Source organism: Phyllostomus discolor, chromosome X (assembly GCF_004126475.2).
Source record: "Phyllostomus discolor isolate MPI-MPIP mPhyDis1 chromosome X, mPhyDis1.pri.v3, whole genome shotgun sequence".
NCBI lineage: Eukaryota > Metazoa > Chordata > Mammalia > Chiroptera > Phyllostomidae > Phyllostomus > Phyllostomus discolor.
Genome location: NC_050198.1, coordinates 71,144,005 through 71,165,506, shown reverse-complemented (window position 1 = coordinate 71,165,506; position 21,502 = coordinate 71,144,005). Strand labels below are relative to the sequence as shown.

At 40.3% G+C, this 21,502-nt stretch overlaps 2 long non-coding RNA genes across 2 annotated transcripts; both read left to right on the top strand.

Annotated features, from left to right (window-relative positions):
* The first annotated feature begins 240 nt into the window (after positions 1-240).
* Positions 241-21,235, top strand: LOC118498562. The gene is made up of 3 exons (XR_004901049.1): positions 241-3,505; positions 3,558-3,560; positions 21,225-21,235. It is a non-coding gene; the product is annotated as an uncharacterized LOC118498562 (long non-coding RNA).
* Positions 3,589-7,507, top strand: LOC118498564. The gene is made up of 3 exons (XR_004901051.1): positions 3,589-4,148; positions 5,217-5,342; positions 7,457-7,507. It is a non-coding gene; the product is annotated as an uncharacterized LOC118498564 (long non-coding RNA).
* Positions 21,236-21,502: the final 267 nt, after the last annotated feature.

Sequence of the window (21,502 nt, the reverse complement as noted above, 5' to 3'; positions counted from 1 at the left end):
ACTTTTGCCCCATCCTGTTTTCTACCATGTATATATGTATGCACATACTTTATTTATACATATTGTTATATTATTTATACATCTATTATTTATACATATGTATATATAAATATGCATATATGAGAAACAGTAAGCACCCAATAGTACAAAATATGTAACACATGTATGCACAGAAAGCACCTGAAACACAAGCAAAATTGACTGTATTGTTGCTAGGGCCATTCTGTGAAACACATTCTGTGATCATCCTTCTCTTCAGTTATTTCAAGTCTCAGAAGACATGGTCTCCAGTTCAATTTGGAGCTAGCGGGCCCTAGGTGGAACCAAAAGGATGCCCGGAACCAATTGTAAAGGCGGCTTGTTTAATACCCACACTCCTTTCATGTAGGCTACAAGCCACGTAAGCCTGGGGAAGAGTTTTGCTGATGTACCGGGAAGGCTTCCAAGGCTTCCTTAGTTTTATGAGATTGCGCAGTGGTGGGTTCTGAGAATTAGGCGGGTTCCCAGGCTTAGGAGGCCGTTCCCTATTTTCGCAACAATAATGGCGCTGGTATGTGCCCGCTGCCCGGTGGGATAGTGGGAGGGCTCCGGGCTCCAGGGTTTGGGGAAAGTGTCGCATTTCGTCCAGGAACCTGGAGCGCAACAAGTCCACAAGTTCCCCTGAGGGAGCTACCACTCTCCCAGGCACTCCCGCTCTTGGTCAAGGGATCCAAATGGCCTCAGGAATCAGCTGGGTGGCTGCAGCCAAGGTTACCAAAACCGGCTCTACTGCCCTGGTTCAAGTTATCTTTAGGGAGAGTAGGTCTTAGTGTCGCGCAACACCTGCTTCGCTTTTGCCTCCTCGACTGCCTGTTTCGATCCCTGCAGGAGCTACAAGCCTTGGCCTAGCCTCCTGGACCAGGACAGGGAGGAGGTCGGTGAGAATGATGCGCCTTTGCTCAGTGCACCTGCCTTCTGAGTCTGTTTCATCTTTCCCCCCACTTTGGACCATTTGCCTTTCGCTTCCTTCTACCTTCCTTGCACCCGTTTTCATTTTTTTCTTCAGCCTGTCCATGGCAGCCCTTTATTTGCCTTTTTCCTTCCTTAATTCTCACTTACCCATGGTCCCCTTCTTCACACAGTGCCCTGGTCTCCTTTCACCCCCTTCCACTTCTGGTTTTACAGCAGACATGGACAAGGCTTGCAGACCTATGAATAGCATTTATTTGTTTTGTGTTCTTATTTTTGAACAAGTTTTTATTTTCCACTACACTTAGTGGAAAGGAGGAGTTCTGTGAGTTATTCATCATAAAATTTGCTGTATTTATCATTTAGTAAGAGCTCAACCGTTGCTTGTTGAATGAATATCGATTGGTTGCAGATGATAACAGGATGTGTAAATGGAAATTCTTTGTAGGGAGTTGGGAAGAATTGAAGTTAAAGGTTTAAATTGGAAAGTAGAAAAACCTTCCTCTAAAGACATGATTGGATGAATGTTGGGAAAGTGATGTGCTAAAATACAGAGGAGGCTACCCTGAGAAAGATCTTGTTAAGTTGTCTCTGTCTTCCACTAGAGGAAGGAAGGGAGGGTGAGATTAGTTTTCTTTATTGAAAGTGAGTATTGGAGTGGAAAAATAGTTTAAGAAGGAGAAGAAAGAGTTATAATTATTGCTGTGTAAGTATTCATATCTAATGTTTATTGAATGTGTCAGGTAGCATACTAAGTGCCTTGAATGTGTTAAAAATGAGAAATTTAAAAATATTCCAGGTATTGAGGGGTAGGTTGAAATGACAGCAGTTGCAACATGTCTTGATGGTTTTTTTCTTCTGGCAGTGAGAGGTAATAAAGCATAGTGAGAAAAAGGATAGTTGCAGGTTTATAACTGAGTTTGAAGCCCTGCTTTGCCACTTAATACCTGTGTGACTGGGTGTGGACAGTTTAGCTAAGCTGCTCCATGATATTGCTACTTTGGCATCCATTTTGTTTGGCCAAGTGACTTTCAGGGACCTTACGTTGACATTACCTCCCTCATGCAACCACATGCCCTAGATAGCAGCCTACCAGAGTCACAAGCAAATGTAATTCCTGATACCACTTCCCCAGCAACCCTTGTGGTCAACTGTCTCCCCTGCTTCCCAGCACCTGTATGCTGTATGGGCCCCTTAAATATGATCCCCCAGGGCTGAGCAAAATCTCACTCTTTTGGTTTAAATGGGCTGATCTGGTCCGAGCCTGGGAAGCCTAAAACACGCCACTCATAGACCCTAATAAAGGTATATGCCCAGGTCCATTCTCTGCCTACACTCTGTCTTGACCTCCCTATGTGGACCCTCCAGTCACACTGTGTACTTCCTCCCAGATCTGTGAGTAATAAACTATTTCAGTTACTGTTATGGTCTGTTGTTGAACTTTGCCTCACCATCCACTTAACAAATGTTAATTAACAAAGTCAAAACATTGGGAAAGTTCCTTAACCTCTCTAAGCTTCATTTCTTCACCTGTAAAAAGGAGATAAAAATAGTGCTGACATTTTTAGTGTTGTAATTATCTACTACCTGGAACATAATACATATTCCACGATTATAATGGCGGCTTGTTTACACTAATACCCACACTCCTGTCAGGTAGGCTGCAAGCCACGTAGGCCTGGGGAAGGGTTTTGCCAATGTACTAGGAAGGTTTCCACAGTTTCCTTAGCTTTTGGAGGTTGCACATTAGCTATTAGGGTTTCATGCCTGGGAGCAGAAATGGTAAAAACAGCCCTTAATTAGTGGAGACCCACCTCTCCAAGTTAAATGTTTCAGAAAGTTGCCCCCAGTCTGTCAATCAAAAATCAAACAACTTGTTTTAGAATCTTAACCAAAATATGTAAGAACACCGTGTATGAAATTTGCATTTGTGCATGTAGAAGATAAATAATTTATCTTAAGAGTACAGATGAAACCAGTTAGTAGTAGGGACCATTTTAATGGTGTCCTATTCACCCTGTTGGTGAGGAAGGGATGACTTCCCTAGGGTTATGGGGAGACTAAACACAGGACACCTGACACTCGACCAATGAGACCCAGAGGCTGGCAAGGTATTAAGACTCACTACCCAGGGATAATCTGGAACTATTCCTGGTTCCTTTGTTAAAGAGGGTTGTTTGGCTAGGGGCCCACATCTGCAGGAGCAGACTGGGGAGGGGAATTTGCAGTTAGGCCACTGGAGGCCCTGACTGCAAATGTCTAGGCAGGCAGCACATAATAGTGTGCCTTAATTTTATGCTTTATGCCTTAAGGACTCTGTGTCTTTACAGTCTGGTAGGCTCCATTGGCTCATACTCATATATTAGAAGTGCTGTTATTTGTGTGTTTACTTTTCCTTCTTTTTTTTTCTTTGCAGGCTGTCATTTATTTTCCACTTGGTGAAAAGCACACCATTACAGGGTGTCAGGAAGGCTCACATGTGGCTTGGATAGCAAAGAGCAGGGCTCTCTCACCTCCTTTTTGGTGTTTTGCTGTTTTGATATAAAAGAACCCAGCTGTTTCCGCTAGCTGTAGCCTGCCAAGTCTATGCTGGGGTGGGGAGGGACAAGGGAGTAGAAGAGGAGAGTGGGAGAGGAGCCTAGGGCCTCTGGAAGTCTGGTGACTGGTGGTGGCCGCTCAGTATGGGGGCCTGGCTTTGTTTTTGCCAGGCTGGCCTTTGGGCTGTTGGGTTCTGGCTTCCCAACCCAGGTCACAGGTGATCATGCTGCTAGAGTCCTGAGGAGATTCCGAATGCTCTTGGGACTCACAACACTATGCCATGAACTGGAGAGTGAACATCCCCAAAAAGCTTGCCCACCAGTAATCCAGATCATCCTTGGGAATACCAGGGTGGTGGAGGTTGGCTTCCCCAGTGGACTCACACCTCCACAGGAGCTGTTACTGGAAAGGGAGCCCATGCAGTGCTGGTAGTAGCTGTGGGTGGCCACAAGAAAGCCACTGGAGGGGATAGCTGCCATGCTTTTGCTTGTGGGCTGGTGAAAACATCATCTGCAGTGACCTCTTGTGGGTGCATTCATGGTGGCAGGGACTGGGAGCTAGACCAAGGAACCCATTTACAGAGCAGACTGCGGGATACCACTTCTCCAGAACTGACACTGCAGGGAGGAGATGCCCCCGGAGGAGATTGCCTGCTTCTTGAGGTAGGAATCTCTCTGAGTTCCAGCTGTGCATAGTTGTACCTTTTCTCCTGAATAAAGAAGTAAAAATAATGTATTCAAACAATGAAACCAAATATATTTATTTTGTAAAGATTAAAAAAAAACACAAGACATGAACAGCTACACTTTGGAGAATTGAGCCCCTGTTAGTTCTTTTTTTGTTTGTTTTTGGTTTATGAATAACTGCAAAAATTAAAACAAAAAAATGACAAACATAAAGGAGCTAAAGGAAAAAAAGAAAAGAAACCCTGAATCTCATAGAATTCAGTTTTTGTCACATGAAACTTTTTTTTCAGAGCTCCGTTTATTTTCTACTACTTCTAATGCTTCATTTAAAAAAAAAAAGCTATCTTTACTAATTCCTGGGTTTCTGAAAACTGAAGTTTTAACCAAACTGAAAAGATTCCTTTTTTCTTTTATAAACATACATAAACAAATGAAGTTATTTCCCAATGTAAAACTGTTTCTGTCATACATTGCAGAAGATGGCATGAGCAGTTGGGCACTATTGTCATGTATGCGACAGAGAGGATGCACTTGACAGCCTCCCATGCTGCATATCTGGCCCAGCCTCTCAGGCTGCCTGTAGTCTGTACCATTTGATATCAGAACATCAAATCCTAAATGTTGAGTTTACATTTATACCAAGTTTTATTAATTTAAAGTTTAAAATATGAAAGGAAACTTAACTGTACCTGTTGAGTTTCACACACACATACACATAAATGGATAAAACAGAATTCAGCCATTGAATTATTGACAAGCCTATATTGAGAGAGGATTGGAGAATTGGGAGCTCCTGAAGTATGGGGACTTTCTCAAAAAAATTCTTGTTAAAGGCTGAATTGTGACATGTGCCCCCCCCCCGTCCCCAGTATGTTGAAGCTGTAGCCCTCAAAGTGACTGGGTTTGATAATAGGGCCTTTAAGGAGGTTATTAAGGTTAAATGATGACATAAGGATGGGGCTTTATTTGAAAGGACTGGCATCCTTATCTGGAAAGGAAGAGACACCAGAGACAGATATTTCTTTCCACCCCTCCCGTCAACAGGTGCACACAGAGGAAAGACCACATGAGGACGCAGGGTAAAGGCAGAATCTACAAGCCAGGAAGAGAGGTCTTACCAGAAATCAACCTTGATGGCACCTTAATCTTTGACTTCTAACCTCCAGAATGGTAGGAAAAATAATTTCTGTTGTTTAACAACTCAAGTCTGTGGTATTTTGTTATGGCAACCCTAGCTAACTAATATGATCCTAAACCAGACTAATTTGTGGATTTTTTTTTAATTTTAAACATTTGTTAAATCCAGAATCTATTGATAAATTTTTATTAAGTGAAGAGCTTTAAGTATATCTCACACTTCCTTCTTTCCTGTGATTTATTCTCTTATATCCCTTACATTTGTTAACATTTATCTATTTTTAGAGAGGGGAAGGGAGGGAGAAAGAAAGGGAGAAAAACATCAATGTGAAAAAGAAACATTGATCAGTTGCCTCTTGTATGCACCCTGACCGGGACTGAACCCACAACCCAGGCATGTGCCCTGACCTGGAATCAAACCAGTGACCTTTTGCTTTGTGGGAGGATGCCCATCCAACTGAGTCTTGCCAGTCAGGACTATCCCTTAAGTTTTAAAAACATGAAACATACCTAAGAATTAAAACATGTTGCCAATGGATTTTACCATGCCAATTGTTCTTTTTAAATTGTAATTCACGGGGTGCTAATTTCTTATTCATAAAAGGGTTCAATATTAAAATAAATATATTTATATTATTTTAAATTATTTTTTTCTCAACTAACTCAATGGCAGATTGCATGCCAGATTTTAGCATTACAAAGGAATGTTTAAAATTCTTATCCAAGGATATGTTTATTGATTTTCAGAGAGGGCGAGCAGAGACACACATCAATGTGAGAGAGGAATTGGCTGCATCTTATTTGTGCTCCAACTGGAGATTGAACCCAGAACCTAAGGATGTGCCCTGACAGGGAATTGAATCCAAAAGGAGATGACACTGCAACCAACTGAGCCAACCTGGCCAGGGCTACAAAGGAATATTAAAAATTAATATACCAGTATGGTTTTGTTTAGTTAATTTTCCTATATCTAATATTATCTGAAGGTTTAATACTTCTTTTTACTTCTTTTCTTCTTGGTGCTGTTCATAAGCTGCTGTATCTACTTTAGGTTGAGTTAAGACAGTGTGCTTCACAAGTAAACTTTGTAATTTGTAACAGGGTGATAAAGCATTATTTTCAGAAACTCGTTCTTACAGATGTTCTTATAACAACCTGAAATAGATTTGGAAGGAACCCTGAAAATAATTTTCTAGGTGATACCTAAATTATTTCAAGTGTGACCACCAGAGGAAAAGAGTATATGATATGAAAATTTCATTTTTAAACTGTTATATAATTTTAATAACTCATTTTCAGAATTCTCTACAACAGAAAGAAATGTGTTTATACTGTAGTGTGTGAGGCTCTTCTTGCTCTGGGGAGACAGAGCAGTTGCTGCTCTGTCATTTGTCCTTTACACACGTAGAATAAAATTATGACATCTTCCTGTAGCCTTTTTATCCCCACTTTCTTTCATCTTTCCTTATGGCTCCCTACATCTGCTCTGAGATTTCTTCTGAAAATATAAATCTTTTTTTTTAATGACAGTCTTTTTTAAATATTTTATTTATTTATTTTTAGAGAGGGAAGGGAGGGAGAAAGAGAGAGAGAAACATCAGTGTGCAGTTGCTGGGGGCCGTGGCCTACAACCCAGGCATGTGCCCTGACTGGGAATTGATGAAAATATAAATCTTACATGATGCTTTCAGTTTGACTAGCACTTTGTAAACTACTAAAGTATTATGCAAGTATAAATGATATGTTATTATGAAGGTGGTAGATTCCTGAGGAGTACTCTTACAAAGTTATTCCACTGTTTGCTTTTAATGGTTCTTGGATAATCAGTGTCATTACTAAAAAAACTACTTATTATTTAGGATTTTATTTATTTATTTTAGAGGCAAAGAGAGGGAGAGAAATATCAATATGCGGTTGCCTCTCATGCATCTCACACTGGGGACCTGGCTCTCAACCCAGGCATGTGCCCCAATTGGGAATCGAACTGGCAAACCCTTGGTTCACTGGCCCATACTCAATCCACTGAACCACACCAGACAGGGATCATTACTGAAAAAATTTAATTCCATATGTTTATATTCCATGGTTCATATTTCTAATTTTTATAACCCTCTTCTATAAATTCAGCTCTAATGAATATATACCAGTAAAGGATGAGAAACCAAAGAAAAGCACTACTTCAGCTTTTACTTCAGAAGGTATGTTTTAAATACAGAGCTTTTTTTATTTAGAAGTTAAAAAATAAGTTTATAAATAGTTAAACACTAGACTTTGCTTTTGTTGAAATCGTCTATGACATATTCTTCTTCAGTATTTCAAATACAATAAAATTGATACTCAGAAGTACTTCTTTAGAAGTCAGTTTTTATTTGTATTCTCTGTAGAAGAAAGGAAGAAGAAGAAGAAGGATAGTCACTCAAAAGAAAGGTCCAAGAAAAGAAAAAAGAAAAAATCATCTAAAAGAAAACACAAGAATTATTCTGACGATAGTGACAGTAACTCTGATTCTGGAACAGACTCCTCTGGTAAGATAGTCACATCATTCTGCAAGCCTCACTTCAAAACTACTTTTACATTTTAAAGCTTATTTCAGAAGCAGGCTCTTAAAAACAACAATAACAGTCAAGAGTTTTTGGACACTGACTTTGGGATGGGCACCCTGCTATGTGCTTGCTATTTCGTCCACACAGCAATTGTAGGATAGTTCTTTGAGATGGGGAAAAGGAGGCATGGAGCATCACGGTCACACATTTGGGATTCAAACCTAAGCAGGGTGACTCTAGATTGGTTGTGTGCAGGTGTCCAAGGCATGTGGCACTGAACCAAGTTGGGGTGGGGCTGCAAGACCGTGGTACCAAACCAAGCCATACGGGACAGCCTCAGCCCAGCGGAGCAGCTCTTTTGTGTAATTCTCACACTCAGTGGGCACCTTTGTGCAATTTTCAAAAAGCCACACCATGAAGGGCCCCTTCAGGTTGGCAGCTCATTTAAGGAAGACACCCTGTGGGCCGGCACATCACAAAAGCCACCTGTTTGCACCTAGTCCTGCCTGATGATTGGCAGAGGGTGCCTCCTCTGGGGACACATTATATAAAGATGTCCCCTCCTCTGATGTCACCTGGGTTTCCTGGCCCCCATTGTCACTTTTCTTCCTCACAGCTGGAAGACCCAACTTTCTTAAAGCACAAATCTGAGCATGTTAGTCCCCTTCTTAAAACCCTTGAGTACTGCTCCATAGCCTTCACAGTAAAGTTCACACCCTGATTGATCCACTCTAATCACACATACCCTGTCACTTTCTCTCGTGATGTCCTCAGTTACAAGCCTGAGGACTACTTTCTGTCTCCTCCATGTTCCATGTTCCTTCTCTCGATTTTGTTACTTGATGCAGATAGTCCGTCTGCCTGCAATGCCAGTCTCTCCCGGCATGCAGCTTGGCTTACTCATTGCAACAATAGACAGGCATTACTTTTGTAATAGAACGGATTTTAAAAAGAGCTAGCTTAAGGGTCACCTTTGCGTGGTCAGTCATTCCTCAACCACCCTCCCCAAATCAGCCTGACTGTGAGACTCCTCTGTAGGCCTAGAGCACCCCGGGCTTCCTCTGTCACTCAGGATGCTGGTTATCTCTTTACCTCTGTCTCCTGCAATAGAGTGTGCTGCTGAAAAGCATCCCCCCAAACACACACAAAGGTTTTTCTCTTTCCATCTTGAAAATACCCAAACATTCAGAAAAGTAAAGAGAACAGTATAGTACCATATGCGTATCACCTTGATTTTAACAATTGTTAGTAGTTCCACATGTTTGTTTCAAATACTGTATTTTGCCATGTATAGTGGACACTTTTTTTGCCCAAATTTTTGAGGGAAAAATAAGGGTGCACATTATACATGGGTATAATGATTACATGCCATGGGCATAATAATGCCATGTAAGATGCACACAAGAATGTGGGTGCACATTATACATGGCAAAATACGGTATTTTGTAGTTGAGATAATCGATATAAATTATAAACATCACACTGCCACCCGAAGGATTTCTGTATACATCTCTTTTATGGCATTTTCCTACTTAATCACAATACTATTATTTCATGTGATAAAATTAATAATAATGCCCTATATCACCAAATACCTAATATGACTTTAATATCTGTGTCCCCGGTGCTGTGTGCAGTGACAAGTAGCAATAAATGAATGAATTTCTGTGTCACAACAAATAGAACAGTGATGTGATATTTATCTACTCAAAAGTATTGGGAGTTAGAATTAAAAATTTTTTAAATTTCTAATTGCTTTAATTTGCACATGAAGATACATAAAGGAGATCGAAGAAAGCCAAGAAAAATGAAAAGAAGAAACAGAGATCGCCGTTTTTTTCTTTAATTTTTAAAAATGGTTTTTATTTATTTTTAGAGAGAGGGGAAGGGAGGGACAAAGAGAGGGAGCAAAACATCAACGTATGCTTGCCTCTCGTGTGCCTCCTACTAGGGACCTGGCCTGCAACTCAGGCATGTGCCCTAGACTAGGAATCAAACTGACAACCTTTTGGTTTGCAGGCCAGCACTCAATCCATTGAGCCACACCAGCTAGGGAGATGGATGCTACTTTTTCATAAAGATCTATGAGTAGCTTCTTAGGAAAACTCCTTCACAGTACAGGATGGTGTCTGAGCTCCTCAGAATGACTGGAGCTGTGCCCCTACTTGCAACACAATGTTATCTCATTAGGGTCTTACCTTGCAAGATCTTGCACATGTATGTATCCAAGAAGTAGAGGGCCTATTGGTAGCGACTTAGGGATGTCACCTCCTTGCCATCCCTCAGCAATTTCTATTATGCACTATGAACCCCACTTGGCACACAAAATCAGGAACACAGAGAATTCACATCTTCACTGAAAATACACAAACTTGCCCTAAAAAACACAATTCACTGACTTTCTTCATTTACCCACTTCATTCGATGGACAGTTGTTTAACTTCTCTTGATGACATGATTCTATCTCTGTTCTTCTTGTTTGCTTAGTTTGTTATTTAGATTCAATTGTTGATAGTTGTGAATTTATTGCCATTTTAATGTTTATAGAGTTTAGCTTCTTTTTCTTAAGTAAGCCCTTTTAACATTTCTATAATAATGGCTGGTGATGATGAACTCCTTTAGTTTTACCTTGTCTGGAAAGCGCTTTATCTGCTCTTCAATTTTAAATGATAGCGTTGCTAGATAGTGTTACAGTCTAGAGTAATCTAGACTGTAGGTCCTTGCTTTTGATCATTTTAAATAAATCGTACCAGTCCCTTGTAGCCTGCAAATCAGCTAGATTTCAGAAATCAGCTGACAGTCTCATGAGAAGTCTTTTGTAAGTAACTATCTACTTTTCTCTTGTTGCTTTTAAGATTATTTCTTTATCTATAACTTTTGGCATTTTAATTGTGATGTATCTTGATGTGGTCCTGTTTATATCCATCTTCTTTGGGATTGTCTGTGCTTCCTGGAATTGTATGTCTATTTCCTTCACCAAATTAGTGAAGTTTTCTTTCATTATTTTTTCAAATAGTTTTCCATTTCTTGCTCTTTCTCTTTTCCTTCTGGCACCCTTATGATTTGAATGTTGATACATTTGAAGTTGTCCTAAAATTCCTTAGCCTATCCTTGTTTTTTTGGATTCTTTTTTCCTCTTGCTGCTCTGATTGATTTTTTTGTTTTTTTTAATATATTTTATTGATTATGCTATTACAGTTGTCCCATTTCCCCCCTTCACTCCCCGCCACCCTGTACACCCTCTCCCACCCACTTCCCCCACTTTAGTTCATGTCCATGTGTCATACTTATAAGTTCTTTAGCTTCCACATTTCTCATACTATTCTTACCCTCCCCCTGTCTATTTTCTACCTACAATCTATGCTACTTATTCTCTGTACCTTTTCCCCCTCTCTCCTCCTCCCACTCCCCTGTTGCTAACCCTCCATGTGATCTCCATTTCTGTGGTTCTGTTCCTGTTCTAGTTGTTTGCTTAGTTTCTTTTGGTTTTGCTTTAGGTGTGGTTGTTAATAATTGTGAGTTTCCTGTCCTTTCACTATACATGTTTTTTTTAAATCTTCTTTTCTTAGATAAGTCCCTTTAACATTTCATAAAATTAGGGCTTGGTGATGATGAACTCCTTTAACTGGACCTTATCTGAGAAGCACTTTATCTGCCCTTCCATTCTAAATGAAAGCTTTGCTGGACAGAGCAATCTGGGATATAGGTCCTTGTCTTTCATGACTTGGAAGACTTCTTTCCAGCCCCTTCTTGCCTGTAAGGTCTCTTTTGAGAAATCAGCTGACAGTCTGATGGGAACTCCTTTGTAGGTTACTGTCCCCTTATCTCTTGCTGCTTCTAGGATTCTCTCCTTCGTTTTTACCTTGGCTAATGTAATTATAATGTGCCTTGGTGTGTTTCTTCTTGGGTCCAACTTCTTTGGGACTCTCTGAGCTTCCTGGACTTCCTGGAAGTCTATTTCCTTTTCCAGAATGGGGAAGTTCTCCTTTATTATTTGTTCAAATACATTTTCAATCTGTTGCTTTTCCTCTTCCCCTTCTGGTACCCCTATAATTCGGATGTTGGAACGTTTAAAGACGTCCTGGAGTTTCCTAAGCTTCTCCTCATTTTTTTGAATTCTTATTTCTCCATTCTTTCCTGTTTGGTTGTTTCTTTCTTCCTCCTGGTCTACTCTATTGTTTTGAGTCCCAGTTTCCTTCCCATCACTATTGGTTCCCTGTGCATTTTCCTTCATTTTTTTTATGGTAACCTGCATTTGTTCATCTAATTTGCGACCAAAATCAACCAATTCTGTGAGCTTCCTGATCACCAGTGTTTTGAACTGTGCGTCTGATAGATTGGCTGTCTCTTAGTCGCTCAAAAGGATGAGCACTGGGGCATTGATCTGTTTTTCTGTTTGAGACAAGTCTCTCTCTGTGTGTGTCTCTCTCTCTCTCTTTTTTTTGCGGGGGGGGGGGGGGTCTGGTCGCTCCTGTTATGTTGAGGGGTGGAGCCTTAGGTGTTCACCGGGGCTGGGCACCCCAGTCGCTAGATTGTGACGTTGTATGTGGGGGAGGGGCTGGGGCGGGGGCGGGGGCGGGAGGGAACAATGGCAGTAGCTCCTTTCTCCTGGGACCACAGCCCCTTCCCTGGGATCCCGGGCTGTGTGCTCTGCCCCGGTCCACAATCGCTGCCTCGCTGGATCCGCCAGCTGCCGCTCGAGTACTCAGGGTCCACCCGCTGCGATCCTGTGCACCCCAGATGCGTTACACGCTCTGGGTTGCCTTATGCGCCCACTGCTCTCTGCTCTCCACGCCACGATCCGAGCTGCAACCCGCGCCTGCCTGCTTGTCTCCGCCCCTCCTACCGGTCTGGATGAACGGGTCTACTTCAGCTTCTTGGCTGTCCGACTTCCATTCAGATAAATTCTCTGTCAGTTCTGGGTGTTATTCTGCCTCTAAATTGTTGTTGTTCTAATCTTGGTTGTGCGTGGAGGTATGGTGCGTCCACCTATGCCTCCATCTTGCCGGACTTCTTGCTTCTTTAGGTATGTCCGTATTGCTATGAATTTCCATTTTAAGGCTGCTTTCATTGTGTCCTATAGATTTTGTGTTGTTGTGTGCTAATATTCATTGTCTCAAGGTAACATTTGATTTCTTTGATCTCATTGTTAAGGAATTTATTGTTTAGCAACATATTAGCCACATGTGTTTGGGTGTTTTTCCAGTGTTTTTCCTTGTAATTGATTTCTAGTTTCATATGATTATGGTCAGAGAAGATGCTTGATTGATATGATTTTAGTCTTTTTAAATTTACCGAGACTTTTTTTTTGTCCTAACATGTGATCCACCTATAAAATGTTTTGTATACACTTGAAAAGAATGTATATTCTGCTGCTTTGGGGTGAAATGCTCTGAAAATATCAATTAAATCCACTGGTTTTGTTGGTTCTGGGTCCACTTGGTTAGGGACTCTAGTGTAAGGTGCTGCCTTTGACAGGTCCTAGGCCTCCTTTTTGGAGCTATAAAGCAATCCAAAGTTTGTGGCTGCATCTGCTGGGCCTGGGTGAATGTGGGAGGGACCAAGTTGTGCAAAGAACCAACCACTGATTCTAGGGGTAGGTCAGTAAAAGGCCCAAGGCTCCCTGAGATCTGCCTCTGTCTGCTAACTACCTGTTAGGCTTAGTCACTGAAGAACCTCTAGCGGTATATCAGTTGTGTGTGGTAGATTCCCAGTGCCTGCAGACCTGTGTGGTGGGGCAGGGTCTCGTAGTCATCAGAGTCAGGTCTCAGGGTCAGGTAGTCATCAGAGTGAGGTCAGCAGAGTTAATCAGGCCTAAATAAACCAAGATTTGGCTGTGTGAAGGGAGGATTCTACACAGAAATGGTGGTGCCAGTCGGGCATGTGAGGGAAAAATGTTCCCTGTCCAAGGGCCACTGTAAAAATGGTCCCTGTCCAAGTACCTTAGTATTTTCCTGAGACTTCCCAGACCCCATGAAGGGTTTTCTGCACTGTGGGACCAGGCTGGCCCCAGCCTGCTGACAATACTGCAGAGCCCAAGCATGGTAGGGCCGCTGGAAGTCAGGAAAATGGAGCTAGTGGTTCTCCCACAGTGGAAGTAGTGGATCTACCCTGGGTGGATGGGGCACTGCTGCTCTAGCATGCAGGGTTGATAGAAACAGAATTCTTGCCAGATGCAGGGATCCAATTGATACCTAGCTTCTGGTCTGGACATGTTCTGGTGAGCCCCTTAATAGGAAGTTCTTGAAAAGCAGGTTTCCATGGGGAAGGGAATTGGGAATTGAGCTTCCAGATGAGCAAGCACTTACCTGAGTAGGGGTGGATACTCAATGGCACTTTGGATCTGAGTGCTTGAAGCAGTAAACTTGGCCATCCCTGATCTAGCTCCCAAAGTGTTTTTCAAACAGGCTCTGCAGTATACATGCTTAGAGTTCAAGAAGTACTTGCATTCATTGTCCAGCTGGACAGAAACAGGTACTTTTGTTAAAGCACTTTTTCTTATGATTTTCATCAAAGTCCAAGACTAACTTGAATCATACTCAACAACCATGATAGAGCTGCACAGCTCCATCACCCATATCTTCTCATTTCTTCACCTCCAGTTGTTCCTCCAAAACATAGTTCTCTTTTAGCTGGGGTTGCCCTCTGTGTGTTTCCCTGAGAGCCCATTTTGAGTGCAAAGGGAGGGTCAATGTTCACTTATGTAACAATTTCTGCCTTAAAAGTTGCATCTGTGCACACATGAGGGCTACAGCATTCTTTCTACAGATTCCATAAGTGCTTTCAGGGAGCAATCAGCTGCAAGAGATAAGGACAGTGGTAAGTTTGGAAAAGAAAGAGTATGTTGCTATCAATGCATGACTCATCTTAGAACTTTTAGAAGACTTTAATTAGTTACTCCTGAAACTTCTAAAAAATTTAGTTTTTCATTTCTATGACATAAAGTTAACGATACAAGAAAAAGCACCATAGCCCTGCTGGTGTGGCTCAGTGAATTGAGTGCTGGCCTGTGAACCAAAAGGTCCCTGGTTCAATTCCCACTCAGGGAACATGCCTGGGTTGTAGGACAGGTCCCCAGAAGGGGGTGTGCGGGAGGCAACCACACACTGATGTTTCTCTCCCTCTCTTCCTTCCTCCTTTTCCTCTCTAAAAATTAAAAAAAAAAAACACCATAAAAACAAGACATATTGAAAGACTCTACAAGTGGAGATTTAGGACAGTTTAGATAACAACTATAGCAATGAGAGATTTTCTCCATTGTTTTATTTTAATCTGCATCTTAAGGAGGAGAGAGAGAACTAGATAAAACAGAGTGTTTCTTGTTTGAAAGCTTGTCCATCTAGTTACTCTGGATTAATTACTGGAAATAGAAAAATATTAAAAACACTGCTGTTATTCTTAGACCCACAACAAGCCCCCAACACGAGTTTGACTATTATAAGGAAAGCTCACATTTGTCAAATTAAGCAATCAAAGCATAAAGCATTTGGCCTTTTCTTCCTTAAATGTGGTCTGATCAATCTGGAAGGAAAATGTAAGAGGATTTTCCACTAGAGATGTAATTTTTCTTTTCAGCAGCATAGCTGTGATTAGAAAGTGTTTTGCCTTTTTTTTCTGACTAAACATACAAAAATATACCTCCTGGAGGACAAGTTTTTAAAAACCCAATGCTTTAAAGTTAACAATGAGTAAAAAAGAACAAAGGACTTCTTTATGGCAAACTAACCCTTTTGCCAATAACAATGATAAATTCTGGTAAAAATAAAGAAAACTGTTTGCAGACATTAGAGAGTAATCTCAAGGAGGCAGAAAGTGGAGGGCATGCATCATGCCACTGGAAGAAGAGAAACATAGGTTACAACCACATATAGAAGGTTTGTTCTACTGAAATAAGCCCCAGTCTGCATGGTGTGGGCCAGTAGAAAGCTGCAGTCTTAATGGCCTTTGGAGTCAGAGAACAGTATATAGGATTGCTGGATTGGCTGTAAATGTAGGGAATAAACCAGGAAAGGAAGGTTCCACAAAAAGTGGGAGGAGGGAAGTTCTCAAATCTGCATATAAACTTTCCTCAAATTCTTGACAGACTCCTGAATTGATAGTACATATGGTGTTAAAATCTAAGGGGAACAGAGGCAAAGCAACAACTGGAAGGCTGGAAGATTTGGGCCAGAATTTCAACTCTGCCCATCACAGTGGAGACAGAGATAAGAACTGAATTCAACCTAGGTGGACTAGACAAGACATTAGGGTTCCTACTGAAACCATGGAAACATCACACTTTAGGAGTAAAAGGCATATTCTGAACTAAGAGATTCTTCCTAAGATGAGAGGTAAAACTAAATAGACCTGTCCTTAAAAAGGATAAAATCTGTCAGTAATATAACTACTTGCTAGAGCAAAACTCAACATGGTTTAGAGTAAACTAATAGAAAATCCAGATTCACAGTGTCCACAGTTGTCAGTGAATGAATGAATGAATGAGTGATTAAATAATGAAAGTAAAAAAGTTCTCCTAAATTGATCTGTACATTTAATGTAATTCCTATAAAAATTCCAGCAATGTTTGTGGCAGACATGGTCAAGCATATTCTAATATTTATATGAAAAAGCAATTGACTCAGAAGAGCTACAACAGTTTTTAAAAAGAATGAGGAAGGATCATTTACCAGGTATTAAGTTCTGTTATATGCCTATTGCAATTTAAAAAGTGTAGTACTGGCAGAAAGATAGAAACATTGATCTATAGAACAGAATAGAGAGGCCAGAGATAGACCCATACAAATATGCTTAACTGATTTTTGTCAAAGCTGCTAAAGCAATTCAATGGAGGAAAGATAGACTTTTAAACATGTGATATTGGAGCAACTGGACATCCACAGGTAAAAATCTGAACTTTGAACTAAAACTCACATCTTGTAGAACAATCAACTCAAAATGGATCATGGCTTAAATGTAAAATTTTAAATTCTGAAGCTTTAGGAAAAACACAGGAGAAAATATTTGGAACATAGGGCTACAAAAAAATGAGACAAAAAATGTGATCCATAAAAGAAAAATTGATAATTTGAACTTCGTAAAAATTAAAAGCATCTGCTTTGTGAAAATCCTTTAAAGAGGGCAGAAAACAAGTTACAGTTTGGAGAAAAGGTATTTTTTAGTATAATTTATTGATTATGCTGTCACAGTTGTCCCATTTTTTTCCCTTTGCCCATCTCCACCCAGTACTCCCCTTCCCTCCAGCAACCCCCCTCCTGAGTTCATGTCCATGGGTCATACATATAAGTTCTTTGGCTTCTACATTTCCTATACTATTCTTAACCTCCCCTGTCTATTTTGTTCCTACCAATTATGCTTCTTGATTCCTGCACCATTTCTCCCTTTCTGCCCCCTCCCAGCTGATAACCCTCTAAATGATCCCTATAATTGTGATTCTGTTCCTGTTCTGGTTGTTTGCTTAGTTTTTTTGTTTTTGTTTTTGTTTTTGTTTTTATATTTCAGATTCAGTTGTTGATACTTGAGAATTTGTTGTCATTTTACTGTTCATTGTTTGATCTTCTTTTTCTTAAGTAAGTCCCTTTAATCTTTCATGTAATAATGGCTTGGTGATGATGAACTCCTTTAGCTTTACCTTGTCTGGGAAGCACTTTATCTGCCCTTCCATTCTAAATGAGAGCTTTGCTGGGTGGAGCAATCTTGGCCATAGGTCCCTGCTTTTCATGACTTTGAATATTTATTGCCAGTCCCTTCTAGCCTGCAAAGTTTCTTTTGAGAAATCAGCTGACAGTCTTATGGGGACTCCTTTGCAGGTAACTCTCTGCTTTTCTCTTGCTGCTTGTAAGATTCTCTTTTTAGCTTTGACCCTTGGCATTTGTGTCTTGGTGTGGCTCTCTTTGGGTTCCATTTGATGGGGACTTTCTGTGCTTCCTGGACTTGCATGTCTATTTCCTTCACCAAATTAGGAAGTTTTCTTTCATTGTTTTTTCAAATAGATTTCTGATTTGTTGCTCTTTTTCTTCTCCTTCTGGCTCTTCTATGACATAAATGTTGTCCCTCTTGAAGTTGTCCTAGAAGCTACTTATACTACCTTCACTTTTTTGGATTCTTTTCTTAAAGATTTTATTTATTTATTTTTAGAGAGAAGGGAAGGGAGAGAGAAAGAGAGGGAGAGAAACATAGATGTGTGGTTACTTCTTGCATGCCCACAACTGGGGACCCAACCTGCAACCCAGGCATGTGCCCTGACTGGGAATTGAACTGGTGACCCTTTGGTTTGCAGGCCAGTACTCAACCCACTGAGCCATACTAGCCAGGCTATTTTCCTGAAATACTTAATTCTGTAAAACTAACTTTTGAAATGTGGCTATCTTCTCCCTTCACATTGTTTCCAGTATCATAAAGGAGTAAATGCATTATTTTATATGTGTATTTATATCTATGGTTGTTCATATTTGCATGTGTAGTGGTGCATATGCATTTAGAGTCATCATTTTCAATCAATTCACTTTTACATTTTCCACAATTTTATATTACTCATAGAATTTGGCACATGATAAACACCTCAGTGTTTCTTTTACAGATACTCCACTTTAAGTACTGATAGTAATAATTACATTAACAGCATTGGTTATTACTTGTGTGGTGGGGTGGGGGCAGATAATGAATGACCTGATGAATGAGGAGGCACAGGCCACCCACAAGGGGTCAGCAGGGAGCTCACATTTTGGGGAAGTAAAAACTCCAGGGTGATTTTGAATGATGGTGCAGTTTCAATACACTCACACAAGGGAAGTAAAGTCACAAGATTTCTTCCTTACTGGTCCCAGAAGTGGGGTAGGAATGAACTGAGGCAAGAGCAGTCCTCTGTCCCATGTCACCAGCCCGGGGGATAGAGAGCAAAGTAACAAGAAACTATTACTCATAAGGTGGTTGGGACATGGTCACTCATTTTTCTCAGCTTCAACTCTCTAAGCAGTTATTTTTTAAGGTGCCCTGGGAAAAGCAAGGCAGGAACTTGTGGTGGGAATCCTAAGCTCAGGTTCTTAGTTATATGACAAAACTTTGGGTGTGAGCAGGGTTGTCATACTGTTAAAATGCCTAGGCAACAATGCTGAATAGTTCTTTTCTCCTCACGGTACTGAGCCCTGCTCTGTACCTCCAGGCCTGGTGTTAGACACTATGAGCATCAAGTCTTTTACTCCTCACAGCAATAGTATGTAGTAGATGTTGGTCCCATCCTCACCTTTCTACCTTTTCCAACCATGAAGTACCATACATCTCAGCTGGGTTAAGGAGTTAAAATCAGGTAAAATTAGATCAAAGTATGAAATCAACAAATCTTTACAACACAATTATTTGATAAAGAGGAATGCCAAGTATGAAAGAGGGACATTTTAAAGGTTATGAAGCAATAACCAAATCAGGAAGAAAATAGGACCACAGAATTAAGAAAAAGAAGAAACAGAAGAATAGGGGAAATATTTGCAACGAATGATAGCTAAGCCCTAGCTATTTAAAAATATTTTATAAATTATTAAACTCCGAAAGAATATCACCAAATGTCCCAGTATCCAAAGGGGAAGAGGATAGACATCACAGGACAAAAAGCGCACAGAAGATAGCACTCAAAAAAGTTGTAAACCTCATTATGTAACAAGAAAGTACAAATCCAACAAATGCTACTTTAAACCTATTTAACAAACAAAAACAAATTTTAAATAATAAAACATAATGTTTGTGAGGCTGTGGGGAAATCTATACGTTGTACATGGCCATAATAACAGTTAACATTTACTTTGCCCACCTTTCTCATAACATTTCTATGCAAGAGAACTATTTTTTCTCCTATTTCATATATCACACAACTGTGGCTCAGAAAAAGACCGGTACGTAGTCCACCACCACACAGCTAGTATGGGCAGAGCCAGCTGAATAAAGCTTTGTGGAAATCAAAATTCCCATGTTCTTAACCAAAACCAGGCATTGCCTCCCACAGCAATATGTAACAAAAACAATGAAAAGGTTTTATTCCTTCACTTAAATATTTCATGCCTGGAATATTTTCCTAAGAATTTAAAAGAAAAAAGCCATAGGTACAAATATGTTCATTCAATCAAATGATATCTGTTGATCCCTCATTTTGTAGCAGGAAAACAACCTTATACAAATTATAAGGTGTAAATGTAGATATTAAGATGAAAACTGTGGTAAAATATTTGAAAGCATTTGTGAAATAATGTTAAATGGGAAAACTGCATGGGTATGGAAAACATTTGTTCACTGAGCAAGGCCCAAGAGCTGGATTGGTTTAGAAAAGTTATGTGATAAAGGAAAATTCCTTTTAAAAAAAAAACATTAGGGTATATTTTACTTAACACAATATATTTAAAATATTATGTTAACATGTAAATGATATACAAATATTAATAAAATATCTTACTGTTTTGCACTACGTTTTTGAAACCACGCGTATATTTCACAATTATGGTGCATCTTCTTTTTTTTTTAAGATTTGTATTTATTTATTTTTAGAGAAGGAAGGGGGGGAGGGAGAGAGATAAACATCAATGTGTGGTTGCTGGGGGCCATGGCCTGCAACCTAGGCATGTGCCCTGACTGGGAATCAAACCTGCGATGCCTGGTTCGCAGCCGGTGCTCAATCCACCGAGCTATGCCAACCAGGGCATGGTGCATCTTCTCAATGTGCCCAAAGTACTGAGTTAGCAAGTGACAGATCTAGAATTTAAATCTAGGGCATTTGGCTCCAAAGCTGTGGCCTTAATCACATGCATGTTGCCTACTAATGAGGCACACTTTAGAGAAGATTTAAGAAACACTTGGATATTATTAGGCAATGTACTAAATCTTAATCACTATCAACTTCAGTCAATGTAACCCTGTAATTCTCTGAGGCATGGATAGAAGATTTTTTCGAGTTCCTGCTGAAGCTTTTCTTGGAGTGAGCTTCCTCTGGGCCTTGCTGCCTAATCTAGAACTCCAGGTCAGCTTTATGTTAAAGCCCTTCCAAGGGAATGCCTCAGGCATGATTTCTCTCTGTGACGGGTACAAATGGTACAGCTGATCTGTTTACTTTACCTAGACTGGTGGAAGAAAAGAAGCATGGCCTTCCTTACCAGACCGGCCTGGCCCTGCTCACCAGGTCTTTGCTGGGTTCTTCTTGGCTGCCTGGCTGTGTTCTGTACGTTATGATCAGTATAGAAGGGGAAAACTACACAGTTGCCCATGAGTGGCTTTTCCTCCAGAAAAAAGACTTTTCCTATCACTGAATGTGAAGTTCTATAGTTTCCATATTTAAACGGAATAATTCCTCGTCAACTATTATAACCCTGGATATGACACTGCAGTTTGGACAAAGACTGCTTTTGCAAAGGGGGAGTCTTATTTTTTTTTCTATTACAAATTAGTGCTTATATTTTATGGACAAGAAGTCATTACCATTTCTACCTTTTAACACTTGGTCATTACTTAGCTTCCTGTTGCTGTAAAGCCACACCAAAATTTGGGGGTTTAAACAGTCATTTTATTTCGAGATTTTGTGGGTTGAAGAATTTATGCACTATGAACCCCACTTGGCACACAAAATCAGGAACACAGAGAATTCACATCTTCACTGAAAATACATAAACTTGCCCT